Source organism: Cnephaeus nilssonii (assembly GCF_951640355.1).
Source record: "Cnephaeus nilssonii genome assembly, chromosome: 11".
Lineage (NCBI taxonomy): Eukaryota > Metazoa > Chordata > Mammalia > Chiroptera > Vespertilionidae > Cnephaeus > Cnephaeus nilssonii.
The window spans coordinates 67,339,700-67,359,541 of NC_137082.1; the positions used below are offsets into that span (position 1 = coordinate 67,339,700).

The window sequence follows — 19,842 nt, forward strand, 5'->3', positions numbered from 1 at the left end:
CTGTAAGGAACATGGAATAATGCTAAATGCCTCATGTTCTCAGGAAGCTTGAATTTTAAAATAAAGAAGAAATATAAATATTAAAAGTAAAAAAAGAAGCTTGAGTTTTAGAGGTGATCAGGCAGGCAGGAGAGCGGTTAAGAGCCAGCGGTCCTGGATTGCGAGAGGGATGTCGGAAAGGTCCCAGATTGCGAGAGGGTGCAGGCTGGGCTGAGGGACCCCCCACCCCATGCATGAATTTCATGCACTGGGCCTCTAGTTGTAAAATAGGTATGTTGTCACACAGAGAGAGAGACGAAACTGAATTGCATGTATGGTCATATGGTCCCTACTTTTCCACCAAGGAGCCAGGAGTTCTTTGTCCGTAGAGAGCAACAGCTTGCTGCCGGGGCTGCCTTGCTCATTTTAATACTCAATGGCAGGGGCACCCATTCTGCTTGTGTGTTTCATCACACGTGAAATCCGTGTGTTTAATATTTCTTGCCCACTTATCCAAAAGAGAACTATTGGTGAGTGGTTAAGCAACTAGACAAATGGTCACTGTTTTCTGTTTTCTTAACTGTAGGCAGCCCGACTGTCATTCGTAAGAATCCAGAATAAGCATCATGACTCTATGAGATTACTCCTAAGCGGCCCCCAGGAGACTGCAATTATACCAGTGTTTAATTATCCTACCTCCCAATCTAGCCTTGATTCATGAATGTGCACTTTTAGGCGTCGGGCGTTAAAATAAATTAGACTCCACAATTACGTGTAATTAACGGGGGGGACAGGTACTGTGCTGCAAAGATGAGCCACCCTGTTTTGCTGAAATAAAGCCTGTCAGTATCAGCGTGCCGGCCAGGGGAGGCAGCAGGAAGCACAATTAATGTTCTTTTGATTTAATGGGGGTTTATGGTGCTATTTTTCATTATCACAACATCTCAAGAAATATAAACAGGTTTTCCCTAATGCAACTGTATTTCTACCAACAAGACAGCTGGGCCTAAGTGAAAACGCAGCAGAATTAACCGCAAATGTATAATGTTATGGATGATTCTGAGATTTGTATTTTAAAATCCGTGCAAAACTGTCCCCACCTAGGAACGGAGACGTTTGACCCCAAACCCCTGGGAGTGACTCTGCAGCCTCTTCTGAGTTTGTAGAAAGAAGCAAGTGACAGCCAAACTCGTGTGGGTTATTAAAGCCACCTGTGCCCCAGTTGCGTGGCTCGCATTCCCAAGCCTCCTGTCTGCAGCCATGTTTCTGCTTTACCGTTTCTTCGACAACTTTTTTTAGATGGTTTTTAAAAGCTTAATTCTTACAACCCTCATAGCATCACATCCTCATGCAGCCAGAAGTGCTGGGACAATCAGGTTGAGCGTCAGCCTCTTGGTGGAGAGAAAGAAACACGAAGCAGGAATGACTTTTTGTTTGTTTAATTGTTGCACAGGAGTTCAGGAAATAGAAGAGCATTCCGGCTTCGCAAGGTAGACAGAACCAGGCGGCGTTCTGCACAGAGAGCCAAGGAACTTGCAGGAGGAAAGAAGGTGCGTAGGTGTCAAGAGAAAAGGTCCCCTCGAGGTTAACCCAACAAAGGGGTGAGGAGTTGCGAGTGGCACGAGGAGCCTGAAAGATCCAGGCAAGATGACCCTGGTGAGAGATGCCAAGAGGGTGACAAGAGAGGAGGAAGGTTGCCCCAGATGATGTGGTTGGAGATGGACAGGGGCTGGAGAATTAGGAGACCAGGAGGGTCCTGAGAATTCTGCTGAGGCCCCACCCATAGCTGAGTGACGTCCCAGGCTGGGGGACATCTGAGCCCCTGAGGGCCCTCTCATCTCCCAGGCAGCCACTGAGCTCCCAAATGGAGCTAGAAGGCCCCACCGACCTGGAGAACTTAGGCCCGGGGCTCGGACCCAGAGGACCATGGAGTTTGCCGTGAATTATGAGAAAGAAATGTGGCCAGAAAGTACTTTGCAGACCCTCCAACCCAATGAGTGTCTGAGCTGGCGAGTTAAGTCTTGCCCTGAAACCCAATCCACAGCCCCTGTCCACAGTGAGCACACACAGGTGCTCGTACATGCATACGGGTACACACACACACACACACACACACAAAGAAACACTCACACCGAGACCTGTCACCTCCCCCTAGCAAAGGATAAGGGGCAAAACACAGACATCACCATGTTTGGTCTTTGAACAGCAGCAGTGGAAAGAATAAATATCCAAAAAGATAATCAGATGACATCATCTCAGCCCCACGGGGGGGATTGTGTGCAGCCCCTCCTTCACTGGCGTGCCCTGGTGAGGAGAGAAGGATGGAGGGAAAATTGTAGGCAGGGCCCATTTAGGGAAGGGAGAGCCATGTTCATGAACTTGAGGCCTGAAGGAAAGCAGTGTATTTTGTTTTGTTCTTTAATATTTCAGAGAGGAAGGGAGAGGGAGAGATAGAAACATCAATGATGAGAGAGAATCATTGATTGGCTGCCTCCTGCACGCCCCCTACTGGGAATCAAGCCCACAACCCAGGCATGTGCCCTTGACCGGAATCGAACCCGGACTCTTCAGTCCGCAGGCCAACACTCTATCCACTGAGCCAAACCGGCTAGGGCAAGGCGGTGTATTTTTAAACTTTTTTGTCCTGCAAATCCCACCTCCTCTGAAATATTCTCCAGAACCCAACATAAAAAGCAAGCAAAAGGCAGATCTCACCTAACCTCCTCTACCCCGGGCCCCTGAGACACTCCCATGGGGCTTTGAGGACCCAGCTGGAAAACTGAGGCCACAGGGGATACATGATCCAAAGCCAGGCACAGTCTCACACAAGTTCAAATCCCACCTTGTGACTCTGATCAGTCCCTTTACTTTCTCAGTTTTCTTGGAAGACTGACTCTTAATAGGATTACATAAGATAACCTTGTAGAAATACTCAGTAGTGAACCACAGAACCTGCTAGAGCTGCCCTGATGGGAACATGGAGTACTGTGTTGCTGGCCCAAATTGAGAGGTGTTATAAGTGTAAAATACACACCAGATTCCAAAGATGTAGTAAAAAGAATATCTCATTAGTAATTTTTATATTGATTGCATGTTGACAAGATATTTTGGATATACTCCGTGGTGGGCAAACTGCGGCTCTCGAGCCACATGCAGCTCTTTGGCCCCTTGAGTGTGGCTCTTCCACAAAATACCATGGCCTGGGTGAGTCTATTTTGAAGAAGTGGCGTTAGAAGAAGTTTAAGTTTAAAAAATTTGGCTCTCAAAAGAGATTTCAATCGTTGTATTGTTGATATTTGGCTCTGTTGACTAATGAGTTTGCTGACCACTGTACTAGGTTAAATGAACTACATAATTAACATTAATTTCACCTGCTTTTTACTTTTGAAAGCCGCTTCTTGGACATGTTCTATTACTACGCCGTCCTTCCAGAGAGATGAGGCCAAAGTTTTTGGTGGTGATGGTGAAGATGGAAGCCTGACATTTTGTTCCAAGGCTATCAAGAAAGGTAGATCAGCAACCTCAGCAGAGCCAAAAGTGAGCACCAGAATATAACTTGGAAAAGCAAATTCCAGGTTTTTCTGACTTATTTAGACTGTACATTGATCAGGGTGGCTAAGGGAGATTATGGCTGGGGGATGTAGAACCCCCACCAGATCTGGACACCCAATCTGAATTCCAGATAAATAACCAAGTATTTTTTATGTAAGTATATCCTCATAGACCCCTGTCCATTTTTACTTACTAAGCAGGACAACCATAACCAACAACAACAACAAAAAAGACTACACCAGAGCAAGGAGTTGCTGGGCGGGAAAAGTAGCAAGAACCTGGGATTTAAGAACATAACTCTGGAGATAAGTTTCTTGGGTTCAAATCCTAGGTCTGCCATTTACAATTGTGTGAGTTGAGTCAGTTCCTTAATCGCTCTGTGACTTGGTCTTCACATCTATAACGTGGGTATAATTCTACAATTTACCTTGTGGGGTTATTATTAGATTTAAGTAAGTCACTACTGCCTACCAGTACACTTAGCTAGCACAGGGTCTGTTTCCCCTCCGCTACTCAGCTGTGTTTTCTGCCGCTGCTCATTGGCTCTCTGCCGGCTCTGTGACCGCGGGTCAGCCCCGTCCTTCTCCGGCCTCTTCCGTGTTCTGGAGGCAGTGGAAACCGCGGTAGACAGCACCACCTTGAGTCTAATTCCTCCCCTTTCGGAGGAAGCCCGTTTCTCCATTCTTTCCTATTCCGGGACCATTTCTGGGCAACGCAGCTATTTTCACTTGAGCTCAAGTTAATGTCTCGGGGAGCTTCCCGGGCGCGTGGGCAGGCCCCAGGTGCGTGGGCAAGTCACCCCGCGATCTAGCTGCAGGCCCGGCTCCAGCCCGCGTCTCCAAAAGCAAAAGTATGTAGTCAGAGGTGAGCTCGGGGCTCTCAGCAAAGGCGGTGGGTGTTTTCAAACCCAGGCGAGCCCTCGTGGAAGCAGATAAAAGAAAACATTTATTAACGTGTCATTACGAGGGGAGCCCCCGGCGGGGTCGTTTCAGGCCCCGCGGAACATTTGGCTCCCTCCAGCGCAGGAGAAGGAAAAGAAGGCGGAAAAGAGACAAGGATTCTCTTCGTTTGCGGCGAAGTGGACCTGATCGATGGCCCTCCTGACTTTATTGCGATAACTGATTTATTAGCGATGCCCCCCGTCCTCGTTTGTGGGTTGCACGCGCGCACACACTCGCACGCACGGCTCTGGCTCGCGTCCCTCCTCGTTTCAGCTCCAGGGCGAACCTCACAGCTGTTCCAACTCTCCGCGGAGAGCGGGCGGGCGCGTGTGTCGGGTGAGTGCGCGTCTGGGTCCCGGCGAGGGTGCGCGCTCGACGCCGGGAGCGCGGCCAGCCGGGTCCCGCGACTTCGGGAGGCCGGGAGCTGCCCGGACCTCCGCTCTCCGCCGCTGCCCCGTCCGGGGCCAGACTTCGGGACCGGGGCCGTGCACCGTGGGCAGCAGGGCTGGACCGGCCGGGACGCGCGTCCCTCCTGCCAGAGGTAAAGGGCTCCCGCGCTGGGAGCGCGGGGAGGGCGCCGCGGCGGGGTCCCGGTTCCCCAGCTCCCGCCGCCCGCGGCTCCCGGTCTGGCGCTCCCCGCCCCGGCGTGCTCTCGCCTCCCCGGGCGCGTAGGCTGGCAGGCGGCGGGGGCCGTGCCGCGCCGTGCCAAGGGGCTGGCTCGGGCAGCGCGGCCGGCCGGCTGGGGAGGTGTAAGACTGGCCCGGGCGGGGCGGGGCGGGGCGGGGCGCGGACCCGGACTTTGGCGAGGGCGGTGCGCCGGGGCGGGGGCGGCGACGGAGCCGCGGAGCGGAGGGACGCGAGGAGGCGGAGGGCGGGGAGGGAGGAGCAGAGCCGCACTAGCTGAGGATGCAGCAGCGGCGGCGGCGGCGGCAGCAGCAGCAGCGGCGTGGAGTCCCCTGCGTCCCGCAGCCGGGGCGGGCTGCGGCAGAGGTGGCGGCGCCCCGCGCCGGGTGAGGCCGCCGAGGCCGTGCGCGCTGGTGAGTGGGGTGCCGCGGCCGGGTGGGCGGGACGGGGGCTCCCCGCGGCCGGAGCCTGCCCCGGGGTGAGCGTGGCCGCGAGCGCCGCCCAGGTGAGCTGGGGCCGGCCCCGACCGCCCGGCTCCGGCCCCTCGTTGCGCGCGGAGGTGCGACCGGGTGGGCGGGAGAGAGGCTCCGGCGCCGGCGGGCCGCAGGGGGTTGACCCGTTTGACCTCGCTGGCGGGCCGGGCACCTCCCACCGCGCCCCTGACCTGCGGACGCGCCGCTCGGAGCCCTCGAGGCCACGGGGAAAGCGAGTCTGAGCCCGCTGGCCGCTGGGGGGTTGGCCTCCTTGACCCCTTTGAGTTTAGACCCAATAGACTGGCGAGAAGCTAAGACCACGTGGGGCTTGTCCGGGCAGGACTCGGGAACGCGGGGGACCGGAGCTTGGGAGTGACTGAACTCACAGAGACCAAAAGGGCGAAGTTCCTCCCCGGCTGGGTCAGAACCAGTCCTCAAAGCCGTACAGAGGGTTGCTCCCCGCCTGGCGCTCCTGAGGGTTTTTAGAAGTTTGGCTGCGATTTCTAGGACAGCACTTTAAAAAACAAACAAACATTCTTTGTAGTAATTCATTCATTCGTTCTACAAGCATTAACGGGGGCACCTCGTGGTACCAAGCCCCGAGTCAGGTTCCAGGGAAACAAGACGAACAGAGCCCGGGTCCTGAGCACCAGAAGCTCTGGCCGCTTGGAGGGCAGCCTGGAAAAAAAGATGAGTCTTAGGCGGAAAACAGTAAGGAGACACCCACAAATCTTCGTTTGTCACCCGACATCCTTCTGAAGTTCCCCATCTACCTGGAGACCCAAAGGCCACGCACCCCTGCACAGAGTAAGTGCCTGCGCACAGTAGGACAGTGCAGACCTGCACTCTGGCAGTCCTCATCCTCCTCCTCTTCCCCCTTCTGAAAGTTCTGACTCATTCTCTGCCCCTTCTCTCTGGCCAGTCTTTCCCTGCAGCTTGTTTTAATCACTTTGTGAGTTAAAAGTCAATATTTAATTAACCAAGTAATTGCGCTCAGCTTACACTTGAATCTGGATATTTGCGCATCTGTGCCTGTCAGGACACCCGTTCTCTTGCCCCTCCATCTGTCTCTGCCTCTCTCCCACACTGGGGTCCCCCTCCTTCGGGGCAGAGAAGGGAGGCTGCTCTTGAGCAGGTTCTCTGGGGGACAGAGAAGCACAGGACGGGCTTTCCCTGGAGCAGAAGACTTACTCTCATCTGGTAGTTAAGGTGAAGAGATTTCTTACTGCATCTCCGCTCCCCATTACGGAACCATTGGAGGGTTTTAATTAAGTTGAAGTCATTCGTTACATATAGAAAGGGGGTGGGGAGAGCAGGCCCAAGACCACTCATTTGTAAGAGAGGTTTTCCAGCTTTGCTTGTGCCACATCACGGAGGAGGAAAAGCTCATCAAAACAACCTGTCCAGCCCTAGCCAGTTTGGCTCAGTGGGTAGAGCGTCGGCTTGCGGACTGAAGGGTCCTGGGATCGCTTCCAGTCAAGAGCACCTACTTGGGTTGCAAGCTCAATCCCCGGCCCCACTCGGGGCCTGGGCCAAGTTTATGTACACAAATGCATGATGTTAGTCTAACTGAATAGCTGAGGTTCAGTGTGGGTTTGGGCTTCGGGCTTGGTGTATATTTATTGGGGGGGTTTAGTTTGAACTTATGGCTTAATTTGAACTTCTAAAACCCTAATCACATGTTAGGTTTTCAAACTTAAGGGTTTAATGATGAGTTGATTATAAAAATGCTGGGCTTGGAGGAAGACGGTGTGGCTGTGTGTGAGACTCTGTGCGCGTGCACAGTCACATACATGCATGTGTCCCCTCCCCGCTCCCCCCCCCCCCCACTCAACAGCTCCATTCAGCTGCCATCCCGAGGACCTAGCTGATGTGTGGTTGCCCACCCTAGCGCTTGAAGTGCACCTTTTGATTTGGGGATAACATTCCCCCCTTGCTTTCTCTGGATATGTTCAGTTTATCTGTTTGGACCTGCCTCAAGGGGGCAGATTCTGGTCTGACTTAGCCAGACTGGGAATGTCACCCAACTCGATCAAGTCTGTTCTTAGATGTCGCCCCCCTTAGAAAGAGACCAGAAGGCTGGTCCTGCAGAAGAACATCAGCATGTTGGTTAGCTTGCAGTTAAAGGGCTTAGTGTGGACTTAAGGTGATAGATAACACTGATGTAGTGTGTTCTAAGGCCTTATACATGAAAACTTATTTAACCCACACAAAACCCTAAGAGGGCCTTTGATTGTTGTCAAAAATGAGGAAAGTGAGGCCCAGAGGGGATCGTGACTCAAAGACAGCTGCTCGTTGGGAGAGCTGGAATTCAAGAGGCCCCAGGGCCTCCGGAGTTCACTCTGACCCACCACTCTCTCCTCCTTCATGACCTTGGCCTTTTTCCCAAATGTAGAAGAAACACGTGCAGGAGACGAAAACACATTTAGACAATAGAACTTTGCAAGGCACAAGCCCTTTAGTGATCCCACTTCTCTCCCAAACCTGCACAGTTTGGGGACATCTCGAGTTTGTATTTTGTTTGCAGGGCAGGGGGAGCTGAGGAAAATATGGGTTTGTCTGGCGAGCACACACACACACACACTCCCCCTAGTCAAGATGCAAAGGAATGTAGCAAATGAGGCTGTCAGAAAAAAAAGCCATGAGGTCTGAGATAAAGGATCCTGCCTCCTGGAAACACCACAGCAAGAGGGTTAAAATTCTCTTAGAGGTGCAGCCCTCTTGTGGTGGGTGATGGAGTCACATGAGCCTGTCCCTGCAGGGGGTGGGGTGGTCCAGAGTGTTTGTGGCAGGTCTGGCCCTTGTGCCCAGTGGATGTGGAAGGTGGAGCCTCTCTCCATGCTGACCTGTAGGCGAGGGAGGCCTCACCGGGGCCTTCCTTCCGTGGGCCCCCTGTGATGGGGCCTGGTGGGAAATCTGCCATACCCCTGATCCGGATTCAAGGCGCTATCTAATTGGAAGATCATTAAGATCATTATAATTAATTGGCATCCTGATAAATGGCATGATGGCCTAATTGGGGCGGTTGCTAGGGAACTAGGCCTCACTTGGAGCCAAAAGCGGAAGAGGCTTTGGGCGGGCCGCAGTTGGGCAGCAGTAGGGTTTAGACCCAGCAGTTCGTGGGAAGGGAGAGCAGTCTTCACCCACATCTGCTGGTCTTGCCTGAGCAGCTGCTGTGTGCAGGTTGCAAATGGACTATAGTTAGGGGCATTTTCCTAGAAAGACTATAAAGGAGTCAGGATCCTTTCTCTTGTGAGCAACAGAAAGGCGGGAGGGGGGTGTCTGAACGAGCATAAGGAAAAAGAAGGGGAATCGTTGGCTTTCATAACTGAAAAATGCCAAGGGTCAGCTTCAGGCGCAGCTGGAGTCAGGTCCCAGAGATTGTCATGAGAGCCGGTCCCTGCATCTCTGCTTTTCCTTCCAGGGGCTGGTTTCTCTCTCCAGCCGCAAGCGGTGGGCAGGCTCCGGCACCGTGGTTAGGAGAACCGCGCTGCCTGGCTGCCTGCCCAGCAGTTGTGATCCAGAGAGCGTTACTTAACCTGTCTGTGCCCCAGTGTTCCCATCAGCAAATGATGGTGATCATAGCACCTGTCTCCTGGTTCGTGGCAAAGGATGAAATGAGATCATCAATGTCAAGTGCTTACTTAGCACTGCATGGACACAGGCAAGCCCTCCGTGAACGTTGGTTACCATAATTGAGGTGTGGAGCTGGCTGTTGAAGAGCCGTCCTCTCTGGTTTAAGCCCAACAAGAAAGAACAAGCTTCTTTTCAGGTTCTGCCCACTCAGGCCCTGAGCTACTCTCTGATTGGACTGTCTTAGGTTATGTGCTCACTGCAAACCAATCACTGGCCAAGAAAATGACGCCCCCAACCATGGGCTTGGGCCAGGCTCCCCAAAGCCTTACTCTGGAGCTGGAGATGGAAGCGCTGGACCCCAAAGCCCTGGGGAAGGCATGTGGGGGATCCCAGTGACAGGGAGCCTGGTGGCTAGAGAGGCAGATAGCTAGTATCTACGATGAGGAGGGACCCTCATGTGCGAGATGATGGTCAGATGGACCTGTCTCCATTTTGGTCCAAGTGGGAACCATGGGAACAGCTGCTGGGTGGGCAGCTTCCCCTCCTTCTCCACTGGGCTCAACAGGCAGGGGAGGCCTGACTTTTCTGCCTTAGTGTCTGAAATAGGCAGCTTGGCCTTGATTCTGTGCTTTCTGGTAGCCAGGGGCAGTGTTTGCCCAGCCTTCCACTGTGAGAATCATCTGGAGGTATTTGTCTTAAAAAAACGCAAAGTCCCGACCCCGCTGAGTCAAACCCCCAGGGAGGGCCCTGGATGCTGGGGAATGAGCCAGAATCCCATAGTGTACTCCCCACCAGCTGGGAGGTGTGGGAAAGAGGGCCCTGGAGTGTGCATATTTTGTTTTCCTACCTGAAGGAGGGAATGCCAGAAGGCAGGGGAAAGGCTCCAAATGAGATCGGAGACACAAAGGTGTTGGAAAAACTGCCGTACAGAATAAGGTGGCATTCCTCTTGTGTCAGTGCACGCGTGTTTATTGAGCAGCTGCTGTGTGCCAGGCCCTGTGTTAGGCATTGGGATGATCAAGGGAGTTCCTGCTTTCATGGAACTTACATTCCAAAGAGGAGAAGCAGTTAACACACAAGCAAACAAGGCCACAAAGGAGGCTCTTTTGGAAAGGTTCAAGCTCTACGGTAGAAACAAAATATGGATATGATGGAAAATGATTGCATGATGGCGTGGGGCGGGGGGGCAAATGTTGTAAGGTAGTCAGGGGAGGCCTTTCTGGGGAAGTGACCTTTGAGCTGTGACCTAAGTTTTGAGAATGGGCCAGCGTTGGGAAGATTTGAGGGAAGAACAGGCAGAGGGAACAGCCAGTGCAAAGGCCTGGAGGTGGAGAGGTGTGGTCTGTCCTGTTCAAAACACAAGCAGAAGTCCAGTGGGATGGAGGGGAGTGAATAAGCTGGAAGGAGGGGAGGGGAGGCCTGTGATGAGAAATACTGGCCATGGTGAGAAACAGATTTTTATTTTAAATGAAACAGAAAACCATTGGAGAGTTTTAAGTCAAGGACAACATGATTTGTGTTTTACAAAGACCTCAGTGCCTACCCTGAGAGGTATTGCAAAGAATGCTGGGACATGAGGATGGGGGAGCTGATATTGGCTTGGATGGTGGTGGTCCCAATGAAGATTGGAGTGAAATGGGTGGATTGAAGGCAAAGCCAGTGGAACTTTCTGGTGGATTGAATATTCAGAACAAGGGGAAGAGCTGTGGTTCTCTACCAAGGTGACGTTGCCCTCCAGGGGACGTTTAGCAGTGTCTGGAGGCATTTTTGGTTGTCACGCTGGGGAAGGAGGTGCTACTAGCTCCTAGTGAGTAGAGGCCACAGAGGCCGCTAACCACCTTACAGTGTGGGACAGCCTCCCCCCGCCCCCCCTTCCAGCAACTATTCTTAGTCCCAGGGAGTCAAAAATGGCTGGGCAGCCTGGTGTGTAGTGATTCCTAAATAGGAAAGACTGGGAGAGAAGGTTTGGGGGAGGGGGATCCAGAATTTAGTTGTGGAAATGTTGGGTTTGAGATGATACTCGGTCTGCGTGTCTGATAGCTCAGTGGGTGCTAAATACACAAGTCTGGAGCTGGTTGGGGTTGGCCACCTAAATTTGGGCGTCACCAGCGCATCCATGTTATTTTAAGTCATGGGGCTGGACACAATAATCCAGGGAGAATGTATTTTGTTCTCTGGTGTGGTTTTCTCCCTTCTTCCCCCAACCCCCAGGCCTGTCATACATCCATTTGATGAATATTTTTAGCACATCCCACATGCTCACCTCTCTGTAACACGTCTTAGAAATTCCCAAAGCCTCAGGCCGAGCCTCCCCTTGTCCATCTCCTCAGTGATTATGGGACAAATTAAATACGCACAACTTTGCCACCGATGCCCTTGGGAAAATAGCTTCAGGTCAGGCAGGATCTGGAGCCTCGCAGGCCCCACAGTGCCTCCTGTTGGCATGGTCTTCACACCTCCTCCTCCGTCCAGACCAGACTTCATGACATTCTTTCTTGCCAGAGACCACCCCTGTTTTGAATTCTCCACAGTGTCTTAATGTGATTCCAAAATACACGTTGCCCAGTGGCCCTGATCCCTGCCGTGTAGCTTCATCTTACAAAAGGCCTGGCCCACCTGGGCTCTGCTTGAAACTTAAATTAATTCTGTCCCAAACTCAGAGTCATTATGCACAAGTTCTTTGTGCGTGAGTTGACGGGCAGGGCCATCCCTGTGGACCACAAGGGGGTACCCGAGATGTGTTTGACCAGGTGGACGCCAGATGTGTTAGGGGAAGAATATTGCCAGCCGTCTTCCTTATTGGCTACAGATCAGCGAGTGACTTGACCCACAAGTCTCAGTGGCCAGAAAAGGAGAACTTTCTGATAAGAGATTGAAAAAACTATTAGACCACAGAAGTTCAGGAGATGTTGATGCTCTGATGAAAGTCGGATCACCCGAAACTGCTTCTGGCCTGCTCCAGAGACCCCTTTCACAGACTTCTGAATGCAGGCCACTTTAGAGAAGATCTTAGAGGACAGAAAAGCCTGCTAGTTCTTAGTAACGTGCATACAGACCACATCATCTTTATCCGCTCATCAGTCAATGGACTCTTCGTTTCCATGTCTTGACTATTATGAATGATGCTGCAATGAACATGGGGGTGCAAATATCTCTTCAAGTTGGTGTTTTTGTGTGGGGTGGGGGGAGATAAATACCCAGAAGAGGGATTGCTGGATCATGTGATAGTTCTATGTTTAATGAGGGGTGGGGTGGGTGGGGGAGGTTTGACCTCCATATTGTTTTCCATAGTGGCTACACCAGTTCTTTTTAGCTTTTTGAAGTGCTTTTGCAGCTGGCTTCTGTAGGTCTTCTCAGCCACTCTGCCCATAGGAAAGGCCATTGGTCTCCCTCCTACAGATGAGGACAGTCCAGCTCAGAGGGGTGACAGCAAATCAAAGGTGTAACTGGGCTTAGAGCTCAATTCTGTGGCTTCCTGAGCCAATGAACTACACCATGTCCTGCTCCCCATCTTACCCCACCCACCTCCCTTAGGCCTCAGTGAGGCCAACTCGGGAAAGAGCATTCCTCAGGGACTGACCTGCAGGACCCAGCCGTGGCCTATCCTGGCAGCCCAAGGTGAGGCTAGTCGCCATGTGCACAGGGAGATGCTTGTGAGTGAGCAGAGGTTCCTAACAGAATCTCCAGGGGAGCTCTGAAAAATCCCAGCCCCAGGCCCCACCCAGACCAGTTAAATTGGCAACTGCAGGGCGGGGGCCTGGGCATCAGGGTATTTTTTAGCTGCCAAGACATTCCAACGTGCAGCTGAAGTTGAGAACCACTGAAGCAAGGAGAGAGGTGCTGGATGGAGTGCCTTCTGCCGGGCATTTCTACGAAGTCCTAAAAGAGCTTCTCGGTGGTGACAGTTCCTTGAATGAGCCACCCACCTCCGGGGGCTCTTTGCTACCACCTGGTCTCCGCCTCTGTCTCCCTCCACAGTCCTCTAACCTTATTGCACCCAGTCACACTGGCCTCCTTTCTGTTCCTTGGTTGCATCAAAGCTTGTTCCAACCCCAGGGCCTTTGCACTTGCTGTTCCCCCTGCCTGGACTGTTCTTCCTTTGTAGTGTCACAACTTTAGCTCCTTCTGATCCTTCAGATCTCAGCTCAACTGTCACATCCTTAGAATGCCTAGAATGACCTGTTTTATGTTTATAGCACTTAATCACTCTCTGGAATTATCTCAATATACTTATTTATCCTTTATCCTCTCTCCTCTCATTAAAATAATAAACCCTGTGACTGCAGGGCCCTTGTCTGTCTCATTCACCTCCGTATCCCAGCACCTATAGTAAGGCCTGGCACTCTGACTGCTCAGGAGATACGTTCTGGGTGAAGGGATCGAGAAAGGAGGCTTGGAGCTTACTGGTGGGTCTGAATCTAGTATTCAGGGATCCTTGCTCAGAGGTGACTGCTCAGGGCAAAGGAGTCAAAACCTGTTTGTCATTCCCAGGAAGCCATGTACCCTCCTGGCACCCAGCCCAGTGCTGGAACCGGGTTTTGTGCTAACATCAGCCCCCTCCGGCCACAGCAGGAACACTGTGCCCTGCAGAGGGCTGGTAGACGCTCCAGTTCCTACCAGTCTCGGGCCACTTGGGATGTGAGAGCTAATCTGTGAGATCAGCGTGGTGACATTCTAATGAGAGCTTTCAGGGCAAAGATTTCTGAATGTACCCTCAGAAATACAGCTCTCCCGCCTTCAGTAGTCCGCTGCTGAAAGGCACTGTCACGGTGCAGGAGACCAGCCTCCCTCGTCTCCTCTCCCCAGTCCACACTCCTAGCATTTACTGAGCCTTTCTACGTGCCAGGCAGCGTTCCGAGTGCCGGCTCAGGTGACTGTGTAGTAACGTCCTGTGGAGCAGCGAGTCTTAGTCCATTCTGGCTACCGAAACGGAATACCAGACACGGGGTGGCTTATCAACAACAGACACTTCTTTCTCACACCCCTGGGGGCTGGGAAGTCCAAGATGAAGGTGGCAGCAGATCCAGTGTCTGGCGAGAGCCCACTTTCTGGTTCATTGATGCCACCTTCTCACTAGATGTGTCCTCACATGGCAGAGGGGTGAGGGCGCTCTCTGGAGTCCTTTTATAAGGGCACTAATCCCATTCCTGAGGGCTCCACCCTCATGACCTAATCACCTCCCAAACACACCATCTCCAACACTTTGTTCATACCAAATGGCCACACTTGTAGGGACAATGCATTGCAACTCTGTTTACGATAACAGTGGAGTCTGATATCATTGACTTTATTTGTTGCCAAGCATTTAGTCATCACACCGGCCCTTGCTTTCATAATGGAGGAGACTGAGGCACTGGGTGGAATAGCCCTGCTGGAACAGGAGCTCCGTAAGCTTGTCCATCGTTGTACCATCAGTGCTTGGCTTGGTGGCGATTTGAATCCATGACTCGAAAGAATGAATGAATGATGTGCTCTTCTAAGTGTTCATCCGATTAAAGCCACTAGCCCCAGGAGACCAGACATGGTGACTCATCATAGGTCCTTGGTGGCAGTCCAGGTGGAGGAGTGGGCTCTAGTTAGTGTCATTCGGGGTTCTTTGGGTGTGTTCCATGTCTGCTCTGCAGCAGATCACCCCCATCCCCATTGTTTAAAGCAGCAACAGTTTATCTCTAATGATTCTGTTGATTGACAGCGGGTTCTTCTGCTTCATGTGATATCAGCTGCAAGAGCCGAAATGGCTGCATTCAGATGGCTGGCCGCTAGTGCTGGTCACACGACAGGAGCTCCGTGGGGGCCATCAGCTAAATGGCTCTAGTCTCCTCCACATGGCCTTTCCTCACGGCTGCTTGTGCTTCCTCACAGTATGGGGACCTCAGGGCAGCCTGACGGCTACGCCTGCAAAAAAGGAAAGCTGCCGGGCCATCCTAAGGCTTTAGCTTAGGAAGTTCTAGGGAGCTCAGAGCAGGAGTTGCTGGCAGCCTCCAAGGTTCCAAAGGGACAGACACACCCCTGCTTTTTCCTTCTGCCCTTGACACTCCATTTGAGAGTCAGGGCCCCAGGGAGAGTCTGATTCGCCAGCTTGGGTCAGACGATCGCCCCTTGGTTACATGGCAAGAGAAGGTAGGGCCTCCTGGCAAGGGGAGAGCATCCTCAAAAGGAAATTGGGATGCTGTTGTCCAAAGAAGGGGACCAGATGCTGGACAGTCAAAAAGTTAGAAAGCTCTGCATACCCCCTGAATAAGCGGCTCTGCCTCAGGATGAGCAGTGAACATTTTTAAATGAATGAATGAATGAATGAATGCATGAATGGCAGATGGGTGGATGGGTCAGAGGTGCTTTTCATTCAGACAGGTTGAATGAATGAATGAATTTTTTTTAAGTCTAGTATAAGTAGAATGCCCAAAACTGTATGGCAGCTCTTCAAGGACAAGGGCCCCATAGCTCAGGCACTGCTGGGGGTCTGGGGACCCTATTCTCATGATGGGGCAAAGCCAGCTCCCACAATCCCTGCCTCACCTCAGCATCCCCACCCCACGGCTAGGGATGGTTTGAGTTGACATCTGGAAGAGAGAGCAAACATGGTAATGAGGGAGAAGCTGGCATGATGGGTGTGCTCCCACCTCCCCAGACCGCACCCCACCATGGACACTGGCAACCCAGTTCTCACGCCCTCCCTTGCAGTCACTGTCCACCTGTGCACACAGTACACCTGGAGACACCCAGGAAGGCCCCCCGCGGCGGTGAGACCACCAGTTGCGGACACTGATCCGAGCTTGAAGAGCACCTCTGACCCACGGCTGTGCTCCCACTTGACGGTCTATTTCCAGCTGCTAATTAGATTGCACAGCCTGCCAGGGTTGGAAATGGACCTGTCATTCCAAATTCCCTCGACTCGCGTCTCTAAATTTAGTGGGTTATTTGGTCAACGTAGCTTCAGTCTCCCTCCCTGCCTATGAGGACAAGCATCTCAAATAATTGTAAGCGTCGGACCGTTTCCAAGGTGAGCTAATGAGAAGCTATCTGCTAATAGCAGGGGCATGATGGGCGAGGATGGAGCACACGGCTGTGGATTGGGTGGGAAGGAAGAAATAATTGGATTATTCATACCGGCCCGTCAAAATAGCCTTTTATCCCTTTTATGTTCTTCTCGGAGGAAGCTACAATCTCTGGAAACATAAATACGTGTTCTGTGGGGAGAAACAGTACTGAGAGAGTGTGGGGTTAAAAATGGGGAGGGGGTGTGCCTGGAATTGTCAAGTCCTGGCACCGGCAGTCTGCGCTGGGAACCAGCCCACAGTTAGGCGTGAATAATGACTCTGTTCAGGTCCGACTTTATTGCTTTTGGCCAAAGGCCTTTTGCAGAAATAACTTTGTAACTTGCTGCCAGGGAAGCCTTTGTCCTCAGCGAAGACAAAAGAACAAAGAACAGAAGTGGGAATTTCTGTATCTGATTCCCATTTCCCCTAAACACCGAGGAAGGCAGCAGGCGTGGCCTACCTGGCAGGCGTGAGCTGGGGGAAGGCGGTCCGGCCTCACCTATGCCAGGCTGCCACTCCGCTCCTTCCTCCTGCCACTCCGGTCTTTACACTGCCCTTCAAACAGACCCAGCTCATTTCCACCACAGGGCCTTTGCACTGCTTTTTCCTTTGCTTAGAAAGCATTTCACCCGCAACTGACTTCTCACCCCCCTTTGGTTCTCAGCTCAAACAGCACCTCCTCCTAGAGGCCTCCCCCAATTTACTCTATCCTGTGACTTGATAAGTTTCCTCAAAGCTCTTAAGAAAGTCTGAAATTCATCTTCATTTGTTAATTCCCTGTCTTCCCCACCAGAATGTCAGCTCCTTGAGGACAGCGGCCTGGTCTGCCTTATGTCCACTGCTGTTAACCAGCATCCCTCACAGCACCTGGCACAGAGGAGGCGCTCGGAAAAGATCAGGTGGCTTTGAAGGGTTACAGATAGTCTCCCAGCCCAACGCCTGCTCCGTATTTAAAATGTCTTAATGTTTCACTTTGGAAACCGTGTCTCCAGTGAGGTCCAGTCCCCACCCTTCCCTGTTCCCCTAGATCCAGCCACATCACTCACTTAATTCTCCTGCCTGGACCTGCGTGCATTTGCGTTGGTCTCCCCGCTTTAGACAAAGGTGCTGCAGACAGGTGTCGCTCTCCAAAGGTAACCAAACAGCATCAGACGCCTTGGGAACCAGGCCTGGGGCCAGCCCTCGGGGCTCCAGGGTCCCAGTCCATGGTGTGGACCCAGGGGCGGCCCTCTTTCTAGGGGTCCTTGTATGGGTCGTAAGTGACTGCGAACCTCAGTGAGCAGGCCATTCCCTTTCTCTCTTCCAAGCCCTCCAACATCAAAGAGGGAGTCCCATTAACCCCTCCTGCCTCGTATTCAGGAGGCCTGCTCCCCGTGTACGAAAAAGCTCCGTGCCCCTGGCAAGCAAGAGTTGAACCACAGGGTCATTGCCTGTAACAGGTAGAGACCAGGGATACTGCTAACCACCCTGCAGTGCACAGGATGACCCACACAGAAAGCAGTGACCTGGCCCCAATGTCCAGTGCCAAGGTGAGAGACCCTGGTTTAGGGCACATGATGCTCATTCCCCATCTCTTCTGTCGATACATTTGCTGAAAGAAGAAAGGGAGTGAATTGAAGCTAAACCTGGAAGCAGGTGACAAGCAGAGCTTCCGAGCTCCTGACATACGATGGAGTGCCCAGGCCAAGTTCTGTCATGTCACCCCTCTCGGAGCAGACCACTGGCTTCCACAGCAGAAGCCCTGCCACTGGGCACGTCCTGGGCGCTGCCTGTGAAGTGGCTGCGGTCCGGAGAAGCCGCATTGCCTCGGCCGAGCTCTAGCAGGTTGGGAGCTGTTTGCACCCCTCCCGCCCAGCCAGCCTGTTACTCTCCCTCCCAAACCCGGACCCCTGGCCCGGCACCCCACCAGCGTAAGTCTCCCACCACAGACAAGGCAGCGGCCACCCGATGAGACTTCCCCTCCTGGGTGGCTTCCCTGTCCCTGGTGGCCCTGAGCTCACGGACAAAGGGCAGAGCCTGAGAGCATCATTTCTCATCAGCGGGGACGGCCCGGGGAAGTTAGGGCCACTTCCCCCAGATCAGTCCCCACTTCTGTTTGGCTGTAAGTGGCTTCCTTTCTACTGAAGAGCAGGGCAGAGGGAAGTGTTGGGGTTTTGTTTTTGTTTGGTTTTTTAAGTGAGAATGAAGACATGCTCTCAGTGCAGATAGGAGGAGGCAATGCCGTGCTCTGACGTGAAGAGGGGAGGTTGTTGCTGTAGCTTCCACGTCCGGGGCGAGCCTTTCTGTTTGCCTCTCGGGTCCCTTCAGAACCTCCTGCCAGCGACCCACTGATGTAACCTCTTCGGGTCGTGTGAGGAGGAGCGGGGTCGGGACAGCCTGCAGGTCACCCCAGCCACAAGAAGCTTGGCCGACGCAGGCAGGCTGAATCTGACGCACACGCGTGGAGTTTCACTTCCTAGCAGGGGTGATGTGCAGGGGAGCGGCCCACAGGCTCTCACCCCCTGCCGTGCCAGGCCTCTGTGACTTGGCCAAGTCTGCTGTGTTTTCCAAGAAGGCCATAGGATACCCACCTCCTCACTTTCAGTGCCCGTTGTATGTTCCTCAAACACCCGGGCACCTTCCTCTCTCAGGACGTTTGCACTTGCTCTTCCCTGTGCCTGGAGCACCGTTTCCCTAAATATCTGCAGGGCACATTCCTTCTCCTTCAGGACTCTGCCCAATGTAACCTTGGAGAGAGGCCTTTGCTGCCCGCCCCCCCCCCCATATAAAATTGCAGCCTTCCCCCCTCTAGAACTTCTACCTCCCTCTCTTGCGTCACCTCCTCAGGATGTGGCTGTCTGATCCATGAATGATGGTCCTTTCTGGATCCTCGGCATGTAGCATAGGGCCTGTGCATGGTAGGTGCTCAGTAAATGTTCGTTGGCTGGAAGAATGAGGACCCAGGCTGCGCCAGGCCTGGGGCTGTGGGGTTAGAAGGAAACAGCCCCCCCACCCCCATGTGGAGCTTCCAGTGGGAACAGCAGCCCCCCACCAAATAGAAACCTGAACCTTAAGTGTGCATCGAGGCATTGCGAGCTGTGATGAGTGCTCTGAAGAGAATAAACCTGGGAGCGAGGCTGGGAGTGACAGGGAGGCCTGCATCAGGAAGGGGGCCCACGGAAGGCTCGCTCTCCACCTGTCCCGCTCCACCCATCCCAAACTTGAAGGCCACACCCAGGGAATAGTCTGTTTTTCTTTGCCGATGAGGACACTGAGGCTGAATCGGGACCAGAATTCATGACTCCCACGCCCACGTTCCTTCCACTTCTCTGCACTGCTTTTATCAATTAACAAATAAGAATGAGGGAAGTTTGCCTTTGATAAGCCCTAGAATTGGGCACAGGCCTAGGAGTCAAACGCTGTGTTGTCAGATGTCTCTATTCAGAGGCAGAAGGTGGCTGGGATGCCACCTGAGTCAACACTCTGCCTCCAGCTTGCTCTGCCATCTGGGCTCATTCGGTTGCAAGTAACAGAGAGAGCTACTCGGAGTGACCTGAGAAAAAAGAATTTGACTCCTGTCCCTAAAGAGTCATAGTGTTGAGAAAGTTGACCTAAAAACAAAGAAAACTAGTTGGACATAGAAGAATCTATTGGTGCAAACAAATGAACCAAGAACCCAGA

The 19,842-nt window shown here is 52.8% G+C and overlaps 1 protein-coding gene across 4 annotated transcripts in view; it reads left to right on the forward strand.

The window, feature by feature from the left end:
• The first annotated feature begins 4,192 nt into the window (after positions 1-4,192).
• Positions 4,193-19,842, forward strand: part of SULF2 (sulfatase 2) — a 96,318-nt gene continuing 80,668 nt past the window's right edge. For 2 of the 4 annotated variants that reach the window (XM_079784544.1, XM_079784547.1), the window contains exon 1: positions 5,336-5,509. The gene's annotated coding sequence lies outside the window, so the exon portion shown is untranslated. Of the gene's footprint in view, positions 4,809-4,853; positions 5,014-5,335; positions 5,510-19,842 lie in introns of those variants that run through there. The other 2 variants (XM_079784546.1, XM_079784545.1) reach the window with 2 other exon arrangements.